The sequence below is a fragment of the Canis aureus genome, chromosome 35 (genome assembly GCF_053574225.1).
Source record: "Canis aureus isolate CA01 chromosome 35, VMU_Caureus_v.1.0, whole genome shotgun sequence".
NCBI classification, from domain to species: Eukaryota; Metazoa; Chordata; class Mammalia; order Carnivora; family Canidae; genus Canis; species Canis aureus.
Genome location: NC_135645.1, coordinates 24,732,696 through 24,754,789, shown reverse-complemented (window position 1 = coordinate 24,754,789; position 22,094 = coordinate 24,732,696). Strand labels below are relative to the sequence as shown.

General features: G+C 36.9%; 2 protein-coding genes across 10 annotated transcripts in view; one reads left to right on the top strand and one right to left on the bottom strand.

Annotated features, from left to right (window-relative positions):
• The window catches only part of CMSS1 (cms1 ribosomal small subunit homolog), a 375,896-nt gene that overhangs the window by 193,369 nt on the left and 160,433 nt on the right, over window positions 1-22,094 (top strand). The gene's annotated exons all lie outside the window — the stretch shown is intronic.
• Window positions 1-22,094, bottom strand: part of FILIP1L (filamin A interacting protein 1 like) — a 295,693-nt gene that overhangs the window by 186,152 nt on the left and 87,447 nt on the right. The gene's annotated exons all lie outside the window — the stretch shown is intronic.

The window sequence follows — 22,094 nt, the reverse complement described above, 5'->3', positions numbered from 1 at the left end:
TCCTTCCCCGTAATCATCACTACTACCCACAGAGGAATAAACTTTAGTCCCACCTTTCACCCTTTTCCATGAGGTGATCATCTGTAATTTTGTGCCCTAAAGGCTCCTTTAAAAAACAATATTTTCTCTACATAGTCATGGAATCCATCATTCAAATCCCAGACGTTTTAGTTTTACCCTTTTTATATTATTAAAACTCAGCTTTGGAATGATGAGAATCCAGCTTGTTTATCTTATATCTTCTCTTCCCGTAAGAAAATTCCAACTTGGGATGCACTCAGCCCTCAGCAGTGACTCTTAGAATTTGCTGCTTCAGTTAAGAAATTAAAGCTAAGAGCAAATGTTCCTGACTCTGTATTCAATCAGATAACCAAATTAATAATTGTAGCATGTCATCCAAAGTAAGCAAGCTTTCTTGATAGGTAGACTGTGATGCATCATCTTGAATTATTGGATTACTAAACCCCTGCAAGCTCTTAAAATTGAGCTATCTCTAATGTGTATTATGAGGAGTTTTTTAAAAATCATTTTTTGGGGATTCCTGGATGGCTCATTCCGTTAAGCATCTGACTCTTGATCTCAGCTCAGGTCATGATCTCAGGGCAATCTCAGGGTGAGATCATGTAAGATCAAGCCCCACATAGGGTTCTGTACTGGGTGTGGAGACTGCTTAAGATTCTCTCTCTCTCTCTCCCTTGCCCCCTGCCAAAAAAAAAAAAAAAAAAAAAAAAATCTGATTTTTTTAAACTCTCTTTCTTTGGTCTTGTTTTGTGTACTCTTTATCCAAAATCTGGGCATATTCATCTCCACAATTCTTTTTAAGATTTTGTTTAAGATTCATGAGAGACATACAGAGAGAGAGGTAGAGACACAGGAAGAGGGAAAAGCAGGTTCCATGTAGGGATCCTGATGTGGGACTTGATCCTGGGTCTCCAGGATCAGGCCCTGAGCTGAAGGCGGCACTAAACCTCTGAGCCACCCGGGCTGCCCCCATCTCCACAATTCTTTCAGTGTTTATTTACTGGCTTTCTTAGTGCCTTAGCTGATTTCTTTTTTAAAGATTTTATTACTTTATTCATAGAGACACAGAGAGAGAGAGAGAGAGAGGTAGAGACACAGGCAGAAGAGAAGCAGGCTCCATGCAGGGAGCTCGACGTGGATCTTGATCCCGGGTCTCCAGGATCACGCCCTGGGCTGAAGGCAGCGCTAAACCGCTGAGCCACCCAGGCTGCCCCTGATGTTTTTTATGAGATTTACACCATCTTGTGGCCTCTAATTTTCCCTTACTTGCAATGTTTCTTGTGCCCTTGGTATTCATTAGCCTTTTGTCAGATGTTTGAAACAGGAAGAAAAGGAGAAAAATCACCTGTCATTTTCTCCTCTAAAAGACTTTATTACTTTTCCTATTTTCCCTTCATGAGCATTTGAGTCAATGATTTGAGTCTCTCAGATTTAGCCTTTTTATGTTTCATTTACTGAGATCAAAATATCTTATTGCTTAAATTTTTATTTGACTAGAAAGCCATATAGAACAGAGCTTTAGTGGCACATCCATGAAAATGTTTTTACCATGTTCACTGATCCATTTTGTATGAAATATCAAATTCTGGAGATCCATGCTGATTACATCTCCCACCACAAAAAGTAGTACAGTGAGAGTAATTAGATGACAAAGGATGTAATAGTCCAGTTATAAGAAGTCCATAATGCAATGAAGAAGAGAATTAATGACAAAATATTCTTTCAGTTGGGTAGCTAAGGCACAGAGAAACCTAGAATTGGCCCAGAATATATACAGGTATTGCTATATTTGCATATCAATGCCAACTTTCAAAGTGCTTTAAATCAGACAAGTACATCACTGATGGAGGCTAGAGTGTTGTATAGGCAAAATAGGTCTTGTTGCTTTGACAGTCACTGTTATGAGTTATAATATAGGACTGACAGGAATCATTGGAAAAGATTTTATCTTTAAAAGATAGATGTATTATCATCTGGTGATAACAGGGAATTGGCAAGAGCTGGCTACTGAAGGAGTAGAGGCAAAAGTCTGTTTGTGTCTGTTGGTGAGCAGATTCTCATGGCCTGTCACTCACTGGTTATTGCATAGCATGAGATTATTAGTTTTCTAGGTAGTGAGAGTCTATTTTTCTTGCAATTTGGGAAGCTAAGGCCTCCCTGGTGATTAAAGGTTGGAGTTCGTTTCCCCAGCACAACCTGGCCATGGGACCTATATAAAGGGTGTTGCCCTTCTCATCTACTAAGTTAGCATAATATTTTCCACCTTCTCGATCTTTGTACTAACATAATTACAATACATAGCTGCTGCTCTTGAAGATAATCTCTGTTCTCACATCTGGGTTTAAGTCTTTCGGTAAAGCTGCTTAAGCAGTGGGGAGGAAAGAGCCTTTCCATAAAGTTAAGGTCTTTCCTGATAAAGGTTAACTACTCCACCCCTGCTTCCCAATTAGATCCCCTGCCAGCAATAGCATAGACTTGAACCAGTGCCAAATGTTTTAATACCATAAGGACTCACTTGATAAAGGTTGTGTATGGCAAAGAAAAAAACAGCCAAAGTTCCCAAACTAAAATTTTCCAAGATTTCCATGTGAGATGCAGCCAGGGCACCCTTCATCTAATTGTTACCATGTGTTGCTACAGTCATTGGTACCCTGCAATTCTCATTCTCCAGCACTTCTAGAGATTAGAATACAGGAAGTGCTAGCCATTTCAAGATGGAAATTTACTCTAGCTGCAGAGACTTTAGTCTTTGTCAAAAGGAAGTACAATACCAAAGACAAGGAACAATTGTGAGACTGATATTGTGATCTTTCCAAATAATTACTGAGTAACTATTAGTTAGCAAAATTTGGTGTCTTACTTCATTTTTCCATTAATATTTAATGTGTTTGCTTGATTTGCTTCCCTTATTGTTAAAAATTCTAGATAGGAAAAGGATTATTGTTTTGCTTGGGCACAGAAAGAAAGTACCAATACTAAAAAATTGTTGGATATCCGCAGAGTTGAACCAAAACAACTTCAACTGATATCCCTGAGCATAGGAGAGATTAATTAATGATTAAGAATTAACAGAGTAAAAAAAAAAGAATTAACAGAGTACCCAGACCTTTCAGAAACCTGGAATACCTACCTATAAATACAGGAAAGATATATTTTTCTCTATTTGACTGACAATGATTTTCAGATCTCATTTATGAAGGTTTTAGCTTCAGCATCCACCAGACTTCTACCATAGTTGCTAATGAATAATAAAATTGACTGGCTTATGGAAGACTCAAAAGGAAAAAAATAAAAGATCTATGACCATTAAATATTGAATGTCCCTGAATGTGAATTCAGATTTGAGTGCAGGGATTGTATTAAGCAAGGCTTGCTTCAACTTGACCACTCAAGACTTTGCCTTGTGTTTAAAAAAATTAATGAAACCTGCAATATTACTTCAGAATATAAGATTCCTCTTCAGTGCAGCTTATTCTCCCGTTAAACTAACAGCTAATATAAATTTCCAAATAATTTCTGTGAGGAAGTTGGTGTTCACAGTACTAGCAATAATATTGATAGCATTAAAAGCAAGAACAAGTCTCTTGCCCACATTAGCAACCTGAATAGTCAAAGGCATTAATGGACCATGAAGACTGGAGAGCTGAGGTGACTGTGGGTCAGAGCTAAGGAATATAGGCAAGCACAGTGTAGGAGAAACTTTCGTCACCTCTACTACGCTGAGCCATTTCGCTTGATAGAGCAAGCTCTTAATTTCCCCTGGTTGTTAATCTGGCACCTTTCATGAATATCAGTGTTCACTTTAGAAAATAAAAAAGCAAACAGTCAAAGTATCTAAGTGTTAAGAGGAGAGAAAATCAACAGAGGAAATTACAGTAGCACTTGATACAGTGGCACCTTTTTCTTCAGTCATATGAGGTGAAAATATTTGAGAGTTTGCAGCTTTGACAGTCTCTTTAAGACAGTAGCCAGAGGTCTTGAGAAAGTGGTATGCCTACACTGCCACAGGTTAGCTACCGCCTTTATACACATATGTGTCCACATTTTCAAAACTGGCTTCTTAAAAATATATATGAGAATTGAAAGCAAATACCACTTCCTTTCCCCATTGCTTTTGCTCCCTATTTACCATATCCTTTCTAACATTAATTACCATTTCTGAAGGAATTGGTATTTCCTGCCCTGGTATAGTTTCTGTTTGTTTTGGACAGTCCATCCATTGTTAAGATAGTTGCCATGTCTTTATGGAATCTAGTATATCAAGAATTGAGTATGATACCAGGTTCTCACTTTCTTCTCCCTCTCTTGTTTTTAGGTAAGTCATCTGATTGGAGTGTCATTTCATTTGATGGAATTTTCCCTTTGGTAAAGTATTACTTTTTGATCAAATGATGTAAACTTTCACTTTTATGATTTCTCAGTTTGTATTTTCCCACAACACTGACTTCCATAGTATACTCTGTCTGGAAGGCAGGAAACAAGAGTGAGCGAATGGGGGAGAGAGAGAGAGAGAGAGAGAGAGAGAGAGAGAGAGAGAAGGGCTGGGAAACAAGGGAAAGGACATATAACTAAATATATTTATATGTCAAGAAAACACTGTTGAAAGAAATCTACCTTTTCATAGCTATTTCCATGTATTTTTCCTTTTAGAATTTCGGGAAGTAGAAGACTTGTTACACTAGTTCCCCACCCCCTTATCTGCAGTTTCACTTTCTGTGGTTTCAGTTACCTATGGTCAGCCACAAGTCCAGAAGCAGATGATCTTCCTTCTGACATATCAGAAAGTCAAGAGTAGCCTAATACTACATCACAATGCCTACATCATCCACCTCACTTCATCTCATCATGTAGGCATTTTATCATCTCACATCATCACAAGAAGAAGGATGAGTATAGTGCAATAAGATATTTTGTGAGAGAGACATCATGTAACTTTAATTACAATATATTGTTATAATTATTCTCTTATTATTGTTATTGATGTCTTACTGTGCCTAATTTATAAATTAAACTTTTATCATAGGTATGTATGTATGTATAAGGGGGAAAAAGTATGTATAGGTTCTGCAGTATAGTTGTGTTTAGAAAGGATTGGGCTTACTTCAGAGAATCCAACCAAGTTTAGAGGTAGTGGCCTTCCAGTTGTATTTGGTGAAAACCTGACATCCCTCAAAAGGTTGCTTTACATCTTGGGAGAATCATTCTGTTGATCTGTTGATCATCAGAGAGAGCTTTTCTTTTGAATCATTGTTTGAAGTCCCCAGGTCTTTGTTCATTTTAAAACAGAGTTAATAAATAGAAACAAAATATACAATTTTAGAAGTACAAAACCAGGATTCTGTGGCACGGACATGGTACCAGGGCTTGTAGTCCATAATAATAATAGAAAATTGAAGCTTCCAACAGTGATTATAATGAGAAGGATAAAAGGACACATCATAACATCAAATGGCTTTTCCCTGGTGTTCTGGATCTCTTCACTAATAAGAAGGATATCTATATTTGGTACATTTTCTGCAAAGGTAGGTGAATTATGAATCCTAGCAATTTGTTTTCCTTTGGGGGAATGTTTCTCTTTCCACAGAACCAGGTACATATTGATCTATTGATAGATCTATTGAGCAGAGTCTAAAAACTCTTTCCCAGTGTTCCTTGACTAGAAATCTTGTTTTCTTCTAGAGATTAACTTGATAAAAAGATATAGCTTAAAATTAACAGAGAACCAGTTAGATCCCATATTCCTTTGACTCTGCTGCAGTGTTATCTCTTCCCTCTCCACAGTTTTAAATTTTTAAACTAAATACCTGATATTTATACTTGCAAATCCTCTTAGGACTGTGGAACATTGGCGTTTATGACTGCTGATTGAGAGGCCTGGCAATCCTTGGATATTGGTTGAAATAGTGATAGGATGACATTGGCATTCTGTTCAAAAAGTTCAGTGGCTAAAGCAAAGTTCCTTCTAGATCAAAAGGCTATCCCCGTCTCTACCCGGAGATATGACCTCACAGATCCAAGAGCATATAGAATGGAGACAATTTCTATTCTGCAAAGCATTCTGCTTCTGGTTGAGTGAATGAATGGATGAGTGACTTTTTAAATGAAAGTTTTAATATTTTAATATTTAGAGATATTTTAAGTGAAGAATTTTAGTAACAATTATCTTGTGTTTGGCAACATATGGTATTTTAAGGATGCTTTCTTATACTGAGATTCTGATAATTCCCATATTAATAATCATGTAACTAAATTTGATTTCTTATAAAAGCCTTTGTGAAGGGAATGGTAGATGAGAAGCAAGGGATAACTAGTATCATTTAACTCAAAGTATTCCAAAAAATACTAAATGAATACAGGTGTTAAGATTTCTAACACTCTCATCTGTCTTTTATATTCCAAAAGGATAGAGTATCTAAAAATTCTGTCTCTTTTATATCTTTACACTAGGAAGGAAATTGGTAGACTTAATATGTTGCCAACCATTCATAAGGTCAGCTATATATGAATTAAATAAAAATAAATTAATTTCAATGATTTTTTTTTCTCATTTTCTTTCCTGAGACTCTCTGGTTTTCTCATTAATGTCATTAAAAGTCCAAAACCAAACAAAATATTTTTTGTATTTCCGAAAAAATCAGTTATCCAAAGAAAAGTCCAGCATTCTAGTATTTTATAACTTTGGAGAAAATCAAGAGCTTTTCTTTAAAAAAAGATTGATTGATTGATTGATTGATTGATTGATTTTAGAGAGTTCAAACTGGGGGTTAGGGAGGGGCAGAGGGGAAGAGAGAGTCTTCAGCAGACTCCATAGAGCACAATGTTGGGCTCGATCTCATGACCTGAGGCAAAGCCAACAGTCAGATGCTTAACTGACTGCACCACCCAGGCACCCCAAAAATCAAGAAACTTTTTGAAAAGTACATATGCCTTAGTAAAGAGTAGGAGCATCTGGAAATAAGATCCTCCCTAGAATTATAAAGACTGGGAGAAATTCTGATGCTTATGGAAGAATTTAGACTCCCCCACCCCATGCCAAATTAAGTATTTCATACACTCAATTTAGTTTCAGCTCAGCTAAACTGTCATCAGAAAAGGCAGACCCGTGTGTTTTCCTCAATTATAAAATGAGTTGCTGTCAAAACTAAGACACCAGTGATGGATTGATTTCTGGATTCACTAAGCATATTATAACAGCAGTTTCATTTCAAGGCCAATAAGTTGTATTAGTAAAGTATGCAGAGACTATTTGAAATTAAATTTAATAGAAAATGGAATGACCTTTTTTTTTGTTTCTTTTCTAAAATAAGTTCCTTCTAAGCAGTTGAATCATATTTTTAAAATATTCTCAATCTCAGGTTCATTGTTTGAAGAATTCTCATGGTCCTTGAGATGAATGCTGTGATTATTGAGGTAGAAGTTGCTATAGCTATGACTGACATTATAGAAAAGAAACTGGCTCTTAAATTCTCTGTGCTTCAGTGTCCTATTTGCCTCCACTGGACTGAGAGTCCCATGAATTTGGAGACTGACTGCTTTTGCTCATTTGTATACCTGTCACTGTTGCCATAATGCCTGGTTCATAGTAGGTACTTACTTAATATCTGATTAATTAGGGGAAGTACCGTCAAATGTAAAATCTTAACCACATATGAGAGCTGTAAGGAATAATGAGATGACATGTTAATGTGTGTGTATGTAAATATAGATGCAGATATATATCCCAAACACAGGTGCTCAAAAATAGTTGTTTTTTAATTTAATCCATACTACCTAAATTTACCAAAAAAAAAAAAAAAAAAAAAACTACCTTTCAAACCAGGATACCCCTGTTAATTTGCAGTAGATGACATCTTATACCTGATTTGAGAGCTAAAGTTGTTTATATCCTTTAGTCCCTCCCTGTTATTGATCAGTTGTATGTAAGGCAACTAATTACAACTCAAAAATTGTTTGAACATGACATAAAAATAAAGGGAATAAGTTAAAACAGGCTGATACTTCCTTTTCTTCATTCTAAGATTTCTTTCAAATCATACCTCCCTTTAATATTTCCAGATATATTAACAAGGTTTATAGCCCAGTTTGCTTTCTCTAATCAGTCTTCTGATTTTTTTTGAACATAGTTAATTTATTCCAAATATATCACACCAATCACTTTGATTAGGAAGTGCCACCTAGGGGCGCATCCAACTCTTGATTTCAGCTCAGGTCATGAGATGGAGCAGTAGTGTTCCTTTGCCCCCAAGTCAGGCTCAGCACTCAGCAGGGAATCTGCTTCAGATTCTCCCTCTCCCTCCACCCAACCTCAACAGCCATACGCTCTCTCTCAAATAAATTAATAAATAAAATCTTTAAAAAAAAGTGCCACCTATACTCATCTTTTTTTTTTTTTAAGATTTATTTATTTATCTGAAAGAAACAGCAGTGGGGAGGTGCAGAGAGTCTCAAGCAGACTCCTCACTGATTGTGGAGCTGGACACAGGGCTTGATCCCATGACTCGGAGACCACAAGTGGAAACCAAGAGTCAGATGTCCAAAAAACTGCACCACCCAGGTGCCCCAATATACTCGTCTTTTTAATACATTGACTGTTTCCCAATTTGTTTTCTTGTCTTGTTTCCTATTTTGTTTTTTTTAAGATTTTATTTATTCATGAGAGACACAGAGAGAGAGGCAGAGACACAGGCAGAGGGAGAAGCAGGCTCTCTCAGGGAACCTTATGCATGACTCGAACCTGGGATCATACCCTGAGCCCAAGGCAGACATTCAACCACTGAGGCATCAAGGTGTCCTTTGTTTTCCTGTTTTGATCTTGAAGTTTACTTTGCACTTTCTACCAGTGTGTCTTGTTTTGAGGAAAACAGTATCACTGGTGATCAAGAATCACTAATATGAGGACTAATGTGATACTTTTTTAATACTGTCCATTTCCATAAATATATATTAAATGCCTAGCGTGGGGACATCCTGGGTTATGATTCAACAACAGACAACATGAATCATAACCATTTGTGAGTTGTAAAATCAAAATCAGAGGTTCTCCATGTGTTCTAGAATTCAGTCTTCAGAACTAAAAGGATGAGAGTGAGAATCATAGCCTTTGAAAAATCTGCTATGGTGCCCATCAGTGTTTACCGATGTATATTCTGTGGAACACCAATTCTGAAGGATGTACTATCAAAAGTCAAATAAATTTAAGAAAAATAAAAATATTCTCTTTTATTTATTTTGGAGAGAGAGGGCATGTGCAGGAGGAACAGAAGCAGAGGGAAAGAGAATCTCAAGCATACTCCACACTGAGCACACAGTGCCACACAGGGCTCACTCTTAGAACCCTGAGATCATGACCTGAGCCAAAATCAAGGACTATCACTTAACCGCCAGGTGTCCTAGTAGCAATCAATATTCTTGAAGAACTACAGTGCAAATAAGGTTAATCTGGTAAAAACTCTAAAATGTCCTACAGAAAGAAACAAGTGTAGCTTTGCTGAACTAACTTAATTCAGAATACACTTTTGAGAAAACTAAGAACAGTAATAACATCTTTAGAAGGTTATAATTCACTCATTTTATTATTTTAAATTATATTTCCATTTCTCTTCCTAAACTATGAAATTAAGAATTCTTAATCATTCATTTTCTGCTCTTACTCTGTTCTATCTCCAACTCCTGATAAGAAATATGTATGGAAGAAAGAAGGGAAAATAGGAAAGAAAGAAAGGTGTGTGTGTAAGAGTGTGTGTGTGTGTGTGTGTGTGTGTGTGTGTGTGTTATTATCTGTCCTGGTAATTTGTCTATACAGAACTATTATGTAGTCCTTATGTACTTTAAAACAGTATGATAACATGTGTTAATATTTATAGCAAGTTTATTAAATTATGTTATATTATGTAATTAAATACACAATATTTTTATTTTGATTCTATGATAAGAGAAAGTGATTACTTGAGCTTCTCAAGTAATCAATGATATTTCCACATTAGTTATTAAGTTTAAAAGTTTAAAGATTACACTCAGAAAAAGAGGTTATGAAAATATTTGTACTATAGGAGAACCTCTACTCTTTAGAATCTTCGAATGGTGATTTTAGATAATAAAATTTTCCCAACACTTAGAGGCTATTCCCCCAATACCATCATAAGCTCCAAAACTTTAAAAATATGTATTATTATAGGTGAAAATTTTTCTAGAATATTTCCATTTCTTTTCTTTAAAAGGACATATGTTGACCATAATCTAAACTTTTTTCAATGGTCCAAGGTTATCGTTCAGTTCACTTCATTTCAGTGAATATTTAGCATCTCCTGTATATGATAATCCCCCCAGCCCTTTTGGATACTTCAGTCTGTTTACCGCTGTACTAAGTAGCTGCCGAATACTGTTTTGGGGCTTTTAGGTCAACTTTTTCTAGTTCTTCTGATTTCCTAGCTGTGAAGACTGGCAGACTTTTTCCTGTGAGGGTGCCCCGCTGAACCTCCCTCCCAAATATGATGCTTCTTATCTTCTGTGAGCAGGAAGCTAAAATAACCAGCCCTGTGGATACACATTCAAATAAGAGCACACTAGAAAGTTCTTTAATATGTGAAGTACATGAAATTTGTAGGTTTTGGCTGGTCAAGAGTGCTTTTTATCCTTTGGCTTGTTTCTGAAACCTCTTGAATTGTTCTAATACTTTAGACATGTGAAATTTTGCTATAAACTTAGGAAGCAGAAATTTCCTTTATCCCTTTTCTTAGTAGTTCTTCAAGAAGCAGATATAGATTTTATAACACCACAGTCTATGTTATCCACTGACCAAGTCAGAATTAGTTGTGTCTAAAATATTAATCAGAAAATTATCCTCTAATTTAGTCCACAGCTTTTTTATGAACCATTTTATATTTGCCTGAGACTTGGTTTAATTTTGACCTATCATGGATTTTATTAGTTTTTTAGTTTTTCAGATTCACAGTTTGTGAATACACAAACACACACACACACACACACACACACACACACACCATAAGGTTCTTTTTTTTTTTCAAATTTTCATTTAAATTCTAGTTAACATATATGGTAAAATTGGTTTCATAAATAGAATTCTTAATAAAGACTTCTATAGGCTATAGTCTTAATAAAGACTTCATTTTTATATTCTCCTTTGTCAAAATGATGTGTCCTAGAAATATCCTTAAAAATCAGTATTTATAAAACATTTGTTAAATTATAGGGCTTTATCTAATTTTCAGTTTAGCCAAAAATAAATTGAGTGCTGGAGAGAAGTCACACACAGTGTGACCCACTGTGTACATTATACAGATCTACAAGAATTAATGTGTTGGATCAGCAAAGATTTCTAAGGCTGTGATACAGATTAGAACAGTAAAGCTAGATGAGGTTTTTAGCACCTCCTAATGACCATGTTAACCATACCTTGCTACAATTACCTCTCCCATTACTAGTAACTATTAGTTAGCTCATCACATCCTGTCAACACTTTTTTTTTCCTCTTCAACTCTGTGTCTTATTTATGTGCTTAGATCTACCTGGCACCTACCTTACCAATTAAGAGCAAAAGGAAACACCTTAGTAACCAAAGAATGAAATTCTTTTATATGCACTTTGTATTACCAGCAACATGCATATTGCCATCTTTTTTTTGAAGTGTCAATTAATGAAGAAACTCGAGAATCCTTGGATTACCTGCCATTTGAAGTTAAACTGTGGCATTTTGGTCTCCTTAAAGACAGTAGCAGATCTTTTTTTCTCTAAAACTATTTCTACCATTAGAAACGACAAATACCCACCATTTGCTTCAATGTGGATGGAACTGGAGGGTATTATGCTGAGTGAAGTAAGTCAATCGGAGAAGGCCAAACATTATATGGTCTCATTCATTTGGGAAATACAAAAAATAGTGAAAGGGAATAAAGGGGAAAGGAAAAAAAATAAGTGGGAAATATCAGAAAGGGAGACAGAACATGAGAGACTCCTAACTCTGGGAAACGAACTAGGGGTGGTAGAAAGGGAGGTGGGCGGGGGGTGGGGGTGACTGGGTAACGGGCACTGAGGGGGGCACTTGGCGGGATGAGCACTGGGTGTTATTCTGTATGTTGGCAAATTGAACACCAATAAAAAATAAATTTTAAAAAATAAAACTATTTCTAGAATTCTTGTATATAGCTATTGACTATCTTTCCTTTCCTTTGCTATTTAAAAGTCTTCTATTTTAAAACTGTATATAAATGTAAGCTGATGCATGTTTTCATAAGAGTGTGACTCACCCTATAATCTTTCTTTCAAGCTGTTAAGGACAACATTAAGGAGTAAGAATTTTCCTTATATTGTCATTTAATTTCATGCCTTACTTTCATTTGATTTTTTTTTATTCACTTGTAATTTATGGAAGAGAATCCTGGAAAGTTGTAGTGGTTCTTTGTCTTTTAGAGGAAGTGGTTAGCATGAGATTGAGGGCAGGAGGAGTGTGACATAAGGAAACTGGCTTGAAACCTCTATATATTATATGCAATTTTATTTTCTGAGTAATAACTCTGATTCAATAATCACCCAGGGTATTAGGCATGCAAGTTTTCTTATTCCCTGGAAAGCCTTACTATAATCAAGAATTTTGCTAGCATATCATATGCCTTGTAATTTTATTTTCTAAAATTATGTAGCATTTAATGTCTTCATTTCCCTGCATCCTTTTAAACCCTGTATCTTCATTTATTTTATTATCCCCACACCCTCTTTTTATTTCATATCATTCTTTGCAATTCACTTTGCTATTCTGCAAATAAATCATTTGCAGATTTCCTAAAAGCTGGATTCTCTCACTTATGGTCTATTGCTGTGGTTTCTTAGTAGAAGACAAGTTTACAGCTGAAAGCTGTAAGTTCCCCATGTTCAAAATTTGTACAAGTTTACACTAGAAAGCCAAAACATTCCCTCTGTAATCACTGAACTTCCAAAAGAAGGTAGATGTCACCAGCATAAAAACAGAATCAATTCATTAGGCTCTGGTTATTTTAAAGGTCTGAAATAGATCATATGAGACCCAGCATTACTTTGACCATTCTTATTTGAGGGCTACAGATAGGATGGTATCTTTTGCCAAGGCCTAAAATACATAAAAATATAAACTGACAGGGAAAGTAGCCTGCCTTTCTTCCTTCCTTCCTTCCTTTCTTTCTTTCTTTCTTTTTCTTCCTTTCTTTCAGATTTACTTATTTATTTATTTATTTATTTATTTATTTATTTATTTATTTATTTATTTTAGAGAGGGAAAGAGAGTGAGCTGGGGGAGGGGGAGAGGGAGCAAGAGAAAGGTGGGTGGGAGGGGAGAGGGAGAGAGAATCCACAAGACTCCTGGCTGAACACAAAGCCTGAGGTGGGGTTAGATCCCAGGATCCTGAGATCATAACCTGAGCTAAAACCAAAAGTCATCTGTTCAACCAGCTGAGCCACCCAGGCACCCCAGGAAGGTAGCCTTTCTGATCCTACTCTCACCAGAAGGAACAGCAGGTTAAAAATTAATAATGACAGGGACACCTGGGTGGCTCAGAGGCTTAGCACCTGCCTTTGGTTCAGGACGTGATCCTGGAGTCCCAGGATCAAGTCCCACACTGGGCTCCCTGCATGGAGCCTGCTTCTCCCTCTGCCTGTATCTCTGCCTCTCTGTGTCTCTCATGAATGAATAAAATTTTTTTAAAAAATTAATAATGACAAAGTCTTAAAAAATTTTAATCATTTTTAATGATTTAATTTAAATTTTACCAAGCCAGTAAACATATTACTATTTACTTATTACTAAGTGTTAGGGGAGCCTGACTGACTCAGTTGGTGGCACATGCAACACTTGATCTCAAAGTCATGAGTTCAAGCTCCACCTCGGATGTAGAGTTTGCTTAAAAGAAAATAAAATCTTTTTTAAAAAACAAAAGAGCTATTTTATTAGAAAATTATGAATAATTTTGATCTTTCTTCATTGCCTAGACCTTGAATCCCAAAGCAGATTTCCCCAGTTTACTCTTCTCACCTAGAAAATTGGAGAACATAGTCATTCCAGTGTCACTGCTGTTCTAGGCATGAAATGTTAAAAGCACTTGAGTTTCTGGTGACATACTCCAGAACTCACATTATACATAATAAGCTCATCTTTGGAGCTGCTAAGAAGTGAGACTTGAGGGGATCCCTGGGTGGCGCAGCGGTTTAGCGCCTGCCTTTGGCCCAGGGCGCGATCCTGGAGACCCGGGATCGAATCCCACATCGGGCTTCCGGTGCATGGAGCCTGCTTCTCCCTCTGCCTATGTCTCTGCCTCTCTCTCTTTCTCTCTCTGTGACTATCATAAATAAATAAAAATTTAAAAAAAAAAAAAAAAAGAATTGAGACTTGAGTTTTTGTGTCCTCAACTATGTTCTTCGTGGTCCATTTTTTCCTTCCAACTTAGTCATCTTTACCACCTTTACTCCATGAAATAAGCTACTGGTACACAGGATTACGCAAAAAGCTTCAGGAGAGAAGGAACTCTTCCCAAAATTTCAAAATTGCCTCATTGGGCAGAAAATTTCTATAGCATTTTGTTTTATTCAGAGAATTTAAGTGTCAGAACCAAGAAGCAGGAGAGGAGGAGCTATCTTGAGCTCTTCAGTCTGAAGCAACATCTGCATTATGACCCCATTTTAGAAAAGTACTGGACTTCCATAAAGCAGTGCTTTGAATAAATTAGTAAATTTTATATCAAGTATCTTGGTTGCTGGTATTTTTTAAATTGCAGAATAGACATAGAGATAATTCAATAGAAACAATGATTTGCAGTTTAAAGAAAGAATGATACTTTATGAAACTCTGATCTTTTTAATGGAGAAGGAAAAATAGCTTGGTTGCTAGATCCGTGTGTGTGTGAGTGTGTGTTTCTGTCTGTCTTTCCGAGAGGGAGGATGCAAGAGAGTGAGAGGGAAGGAGGGAGGAGACAGAAGACAAACATGGTTACACTAATCTTTTTCTGCAAAGAACTTGCAATAGCTTGGAAATAAAACATACAATAAAATCCACATAGGGATCTTAAATAAAAATAGGAAGACCAGGGGAAAAGAATGGCATTAGAATAAGTTTGGATCTCTCAGGAATCCTACAGATCTTTTGATTCAAGTAAAGTGGCAGTAGCATTAAGGGAGTCAAGGCACAGTTCCGTTATACGAGCAGAGAACTTCTTTGGTCATCCCATCTGTTGCCAGCCCGTATTGAACCGGTGCAAGTCTACTGTCAGCCCTTGGGCTTCACATGGCCTGTGCATTCATCCTGGTTCCCCTGGCTTTGCCTGCATTGTTACCGGCTCTGCCGGTATTCATTCCACTGCTTTGGAAAGGCCTGTGTATTCAACAGTTGCACGTCCTATTAGAGGAATAGCATTGAGCATGATTTTTGAAAACCCACATATGCATTTTATATTGGGGCTTGAGTATTCAAGAGGCCTTCAAAATATCATTATCAGTTTATTATTCTGTTGAAGTCACAGGTGCTTCCATAGGATAGACTCAGATGAAGGACACCTAGGAACAGGCTAACTAAGCAAAGGTGAAAGAGAGTGAAAGAAATTCCATTCTGTCTGACTCAGGGATAATAGGTAGAAAACTTAAAGATGTATTTCTTCAGTGTTCATCATTTATTTACATCATTTGTTCCTATTGTTATTTTCCACTGTCCAGTCATTATTTGCACTTCTTCAGAAATATTAATGTGTGAGTCCGAAGAGGCAGAGAATTGAGGTTGCTACACCAGAGTCTGAGAAAATTCGTAGTTTTAGACTGAGGTCCCACCTCTGAGCTCATGCTTTTTCATTACACTGCATTTGGCTGAAAATCTGATACTAGATGCACTGTAACTATTGCAAAAACAGGATAATCTCTTGCTTCCTAGATTTTCACTGGTATTTTTGCCTGTTGTTAAAGTAGCCACATCTTTCCACAAGTTTTGGTGTTTTAGCCATTTATGAAAAAGAGAACGGGGGGAAAGAAAGGTATTGGTGGTAAAGAGATGGTGCCTGAAAATGGAAAGGTCACAGATGAAAGTGGAATATGTGTTACCTTCTGTCTCAGACCAGGTGGTTGGGTGTGGATTGTCATGTATGTCCCAGTGCAGTCACCCTTGCAGTGGTAATTCTCTCAGCTTAGCCACCACCGAGTATTGTTCCTTGTTTTTCTATAGTGCTTGTCAAAATGCTATGACAACTGGCTCATTTTATGAAAACAGAGCCTGGCTCTCAAGAGACAGTGTGTCTGAAAGTCAAACATGGATGGCAGCCATTGGCACGCGAAGGAGTCAGAAACCACAGATTGTTTTCTCGTTGGATGAACAGCTTAAAGCAACGTAAAGTTAATTGAAGAATTCCTTGAAAGTGAAGTCAGACTAAAAGAAATGCTCTAAGTCTATAATTTACTAAATGTGAAAGATCTGTAAGTGGTAGTGAGATTAAAAAAGTTTGGGGGAAAAAAGAACATTTTTGTAAACAGATCTGGCTTGTATTATTATTGCCTGGGCAGTTTTAATTATTTGCTCTAATAATGTAGATCTGCAGAAGAATCTTTAATTAGGTAAAGCTTGATTTATGGAGTTGGCCTCATATAAACCATGATGTCATGGTGTGCTGCAGAAAATTACAGGCCTGGTCTTGCCATTGAAAACTATTATTTCTACCTAGGACTACTCACGCTTTGCATGTCTTACTCTCACGAAACTAGAGCATCCTGTGTTCTCGTTCTCAATGCCCTTTGCCCAGGTAAATTCAACATATACTACTACTCATTAAGTAATTTATCAAATACATGCATGAAAAAACTGAGGAGGCAGGCGCAGAATTTGACTACTAACTCTAGTAGTTAAAGAAGTGTTTACTTCTTGAGAGCTCAGAGACCAACCAACCTGTGGTCCTCCACAGAAATGCATTCATTCTCCCTTCAGCTGGCAGACTGGCAGGGACATACCAGACAGTGTGGTGTGTGTGTGTGTGTGTGTGTGTGTGTGTGTGTGTGCTGTGCCTGTCCTTCCACAAACCTAACCCCATCCTCCACTATACTTCTCCTTCACTAACCTTTTCCTGGGAAGTTCTTTCAGTGTCATCAATGCCTGTTTCATCTGGTTTTAAATAAGAACAGGGGGCTTCTACAGCATTTCACTGTGGCTGTTACTTCCCTCCCCTTGCAATAAGAAGCCTTGATGTAGGGCCAAGGCCTTTTCTTTGATTATAGGTCTGCTGATTATAATTTCCTAACATTTTTCTTGCATTAATTATACCTTAATGATTGTATTTTCTATGGTTCTCCACTTCAATTTTGTTAAAGTAGAATAGGACTTAGAAGGAATCCTTCTAGATTTTAACAATTTATTTTTTATTCTTTTAAACTTGTTTAACCCATATCTGTTAATAGCTATTTTAAGTGATTTACCCTTATCAGGTCTTCTCAAAGTGTTCAGTGTTTCTTCATAAGAACAACTCCTGCCTTCACTGTCATATTTCATCACTTTACATAATATTTGATTAAATTATAATTATGATAACAAGTCCAACAGGCATAAGCAGGTTTGGGAACAAACATAATTGTTCAAACAATTGAGAGAAATGCATGAAGCATACTAGAGAACAGCCTTCTGGCCTCCAGGATTCATTATGTGTGGGCTCAGTCCTGAGCTGAACAAAGGGATAGAATTGGGTAAGTGGAGCTCAGTTATGAGAACTTTTGAATCTGTACTCTCCACATTTTCTTCATTTTACAGGTGAGACCCAAGGTAGTTACATGAGTTGCCCAAGGTTGTCGAACTAGTTGGTAGCCAAACTAGGTGTCGTGACTCTCAAGCCAGAGTTTTCCCCGGGTACAAGGGGAGAACTGACCTTGACTCTGACCCTTTATGAATGCAGGTTTATAGAGTGTACCACAAAGTATCTGTCTTTTTTTTTTAATTTTTTTATAAATTTATTTTTTTATTGTTGTTCAATCTGCCAACATACAGAATAACACCCAGTGCTCATCCCATCAAGTGTCCCCCTCAGTCCCCATCACCTAGTCACTCCCACCCCCCGCCCACCTCCCCTTCCACCACCCCTAGTTTGTTTCCCAGAGTTAGGAGTCTCTCATGTTCTGTCTCCCTTTCTGATATTTCTCACTCTTCTTTTCTCCTTTCCCCTTTATTCCCTTTCACTATCCTTTATATTCCCCAAATGAATGAGACCATACAATGTCCTTCTCCGATCGACTTATTTCACTCAGCATAATACCCTCCAGTTCCATCCACATTGAAGCAAATGGTGGGTATTTGTCATTTCTAATGGCTGAGGAATATTCCATTGTATACATAAACCACATCTTCGTTATCCATTCATCTTTCGATGGACACCGAGGCTCCTTCCACAGTTTGGACAAAGTATCTGTCTTTTTTTTTTTTTTTTCAAAGTATCTGTCTTAATGCTTACTTTACCCACAGTTTTTATGTTGCCAGTTTAAAAGTACTTTTCTTTAAATTTTTCTTAATATCAAAACTGATCTTTTATTACAGGGAGCTAATCCAGATCAGGAAATTTATCACTTTTTTCTTTAAATGACCATAATTAATATGAGAGAGAGGCTACATGGAAGAATTTTTCAGTGGGGCTTGTCCTCCTTACGAGTCTGTAGCTCTATACTGTTCATAGCTGCTTTTGTTCATCTAAAAACACAAATTTTAAAGGGTGCAGGCCTCAGACAAAGCTGCTTGCAGCAGCATTGTACAGTTTATATTTATATGATCTCTTTCACAAACGATAAGTGCTGACTTCCCTAATATCAAATCAGAAAGACTTTTTTTCTATCACTTTCCTTTTTCCTGTTCCTTTCTTCCAGTGCTTACCCCATCCCCTTTCAGAAAAGATTTGATATTCCCTAGAGTCAAAATGTACTTGGAACTGGGCAGTTAAAATAAAATAAAAACCATAGGATGAATATGAAGAAAGGAGAGAAGTGCTGTACTCAATCCCTGAAATTAAGTGGTTTTGTTACTGTTGAACATTGCATTCAACTGAGCTTCCTCTTAAACAAAACAAAACAAGACATTTGAATGTACATTATTTTTATTTGCTAAAGGGAAAGATACCGGGTCTTCCAGGGATATTATCACCAAGCACTTCATTCTAAGCCAATGACCCTTATGTAAATGAAGCTTAATAATTATCTAGAGCAGGGTATTTGTCCACACATTAGATCTTGGAGAAACCATATTGTAGTCCAACTCCATTCTTTGTTGGTACGGAACAGAAACCCAGAGAAGGTAAGTAATTTGCCAGTCAGTAGGCTTATTAGTGATAGCACCAGCCTGGAACCAATGTCCCTTCATATTGACTGGGGTCTCAGAGCACTGTTGTTTAGAAATCATGGGTATAGAGAGATAGGTCCAGTCCTGATACGGTCCAGTACCATTCCTCACTATTGGGCAGTGGGGACATGGAATGTCAAGTGAGTGAGATTTAGACTTGATAAAGTCAGAATGTGCAGAAGAAGGTTTTTTCTTCAGGGGCTTCTCTTTTCACTGAGAAGGAAGACAGAGGGTGGACGGACCTCTGTCACAGGTTGTTGTCAAATCACTATGGAGGACAAAACTATAATAATGGGTACTCTTTTTATACCCATTTTAAAATAAATACTTTGTCAACACTTTCTTTCATCAGAATTTCTGGGAAGTTATGATGTATTGTAGGACAGTGAATTTATGAGAGAATTTGGGGCAGGGATCTCAAACTCAAGCTGCCTACAGCAATCAGGCAGCTACAAGCCAGCTGTTTATTACCCAGAAGGCCTGGTTTAAGACAACAGGGAGAGTTCTCCAAAGGCGGCCGCTGCTTACCAGCTCCAGCTGATTTTTGTCATGTGAAAAATACAGGTATACATTTGTGCATATCATATAGTGTTTTGAGAGAAGTTGAAAGTCTGAATTATTAAGTCTTGTGATTTTTAAATGTGGGCAACTTCCTTCTTAGACATGCGCAAGCCAGAAACCTTGGAGTTGTCCGTGACTCCTCTCTTCCTTTCAAAACCTACATTAATCTATCTGGAAATCCTCTTGGGTCTGCCTGCAATATATTTTCAGAATCTGATCATTTCTTATAGATGTCTCTTGCACTGTTATAGCCCAAACCACCATTATCTCTTTGTGGGATTACTGCAGTAGCCTCCCAGTTGGTCTCCCTTCCATACTCTCCTTCCTGCAGTCAGAGGGATATTATTGAAGCATAAGTCAGATCATGTTGCTCCTCTTTTCACAACCATCCAAAGGCTTCCCATCTCACTTAGCAAAATCCAAAATCCTCCCAATGCTCCATGAGGCTTTCTGACATCACCTCTGTAGCCACAGTGGCCTCCTGTCTATTCCTCAGATAAACCTGCTCATTTCTTCATCATGACCTTTGCCTTTGCTCTTCCCTTGCCAGGAATGTTTCCCCAGGTATCTCCATGGCTCAGTCACCTCCTCCAATCCCTTGCTCAAATATCATCACCATAGACCTTCCTTGGCCACAATATCTAAACTTGTAGCCACACACATACACCTCCTTCCTCTCTTCTTCTCAACTTTGATTTCTTGTTAGTACATATCATGATCCCATATACTACATATTTTTCTTGTTTGTTATCTGTTTTCCACATTAGAATATAGGTTCCAAAAGGGTAAAGATTTTATCTATTTTTGTCTATTTGTCCATTGCTGTATACTTAGTATCTAGAAATGTGCCTCATACATAGTAGGTGCTCAGTAAATGCTTGATGAATAAATGAATCTAAAAAACCAATTTCTTCAACTTTGAGCCAAACAAAACTCTTTAGTGTGCTATATCCATCCTATACCCTCTTTGACCTAGGGTCAAAACAAAGAGTAAGCACTTCCCTAGCTACACCTAGTAGCTTGAAGACAAGCATATGACTACATCATATGGCTTGCAGGCTCACAAAACCACAGAAGAGCTCTTCCAGTCATCTCTACACATTGAGTCCTCCTACTTCCACTCTGCTGAACTTTAATGCATGCTTATCATTCTTTGCCATAACAGTTTTTCCCAATATATTGATGTTTAGAATATGGAAAATGTTATTTGAATTAGTTCAGCCTCCCGAGTGAATTTCCAAACCTCTAAAGGTAGGAAACATTTGAACAATATGACTTTCTCCACAACACAGAGTTTAGAGTTAGACAAACAATGAATAGGAGGAAGAACACTACAAACAGAGGGAAAAGAATATGTAAAGACACTCAAGTGGAAAAAACTTCTGTGCTTTGGTAGAGAACAAGTGAAACTAGACTAGGGAGAAATGGGGGAAAGTGGTAGGAGAAGACATTAGAGAGGAAGGCAGGCCAAGGTAAGGAGTTTGAGTGTTGTTACAGTCCAGTGGAAGACTCAGAAATTATTATTATGAACTATTTATAGTGGTATTTTTTAATATAACTTTTTGCTAAAAGTTATATTAAAGTATTATATATAATATATATGAATTTATATATATAATATACCTAGAGCCTATTTTATATATATAAAAATATAAAATATAAAATATATTTTAAAATATATAAATAAAAATATATAAAAAGTAATATATATATGACACATATACATCCTCGGGATGTTTTCAAACAAGTCAGCCAATTATTAGCACTGTTATTTCAGTACCTAGACTGCCTTCCTTTTGTTTAAAAAAATTTTTTTTCTTGGACTTAAATGGCTGAAAAACTAGTTTATTTTCACATTTATAACAAAAATGTGAAAGTTTATTTTAAAATATCTTACTAAAGGGGTGCCTATGTGGATTAGTCAGTTAAACATCTGACTTCAACTCAGGTCATGATCTCAGGGTCCTGGGTTCAAGCCCTTCATCAGGTTCCACACTCAACAGGGAGTCTGCTTGTCCCTCTCCCGTTGCCCCTCACTCTCTCAAATAAATAAAATCTTTTTAAAAAGAAAGAAAAATAAAATATCTTACTAAAATAACTAAATGTACTTATTTATATAGAAACTAAGTTTTTAGTTACACAAGACTATAGATTTTGGTTATGATTGTTCAATAAAGTAATGTTCTCCAGG